The following is a 307-nucleotide window of genomic DNA, read 5'->3' as shown; positions in this document are numbered from 1 at the left end:
AAGAGCGATCTACGGGCGGAACACACACTTTATTCCAGCCCCGACACCGACGATGTTCATCAGGTGATGATAGGTCATCTCCGGTTGGGAAACTCTGCCCTAGAAGTAGAACTACCGTTCTGTCTTCTTCTGTTGCTCCACGTTGGACAGCCGCGGGGTCGCTGAGCGGAACGCCAGGGTTGCCATGTCAGTGTCAAACTGTGGGAGCTGGAACATCGAGAAACGGCAGAGGGACAGTCAAAGCTGAGAGCAGCTGAACGCACGCACGCACACACGCACGCACACACGCACGCACACACACACGCAC

The sequence above is a fragment of the Brachionichthys hirsutus genome, unplaced genomic scaffold (assembly GCF_040956055.1).
Source record: "Brachionichthys hirsutus isolate HB-005 unplaced genomic scaffold, CSIRO-AGI_Bhir_v1 contig_1022, whole genome shotgun sequence".
Taxonomy (NCBI): domain Eukaryota; kingdom Metazoa; phylum Chordata; class Actinopteri; order Lophiiformes; family Brachionichthyidae; genus Brachionichthys; species Brachionichthys hirsutus.
This window is presented reverse-complemented; position numbering follows the sequence as displayed.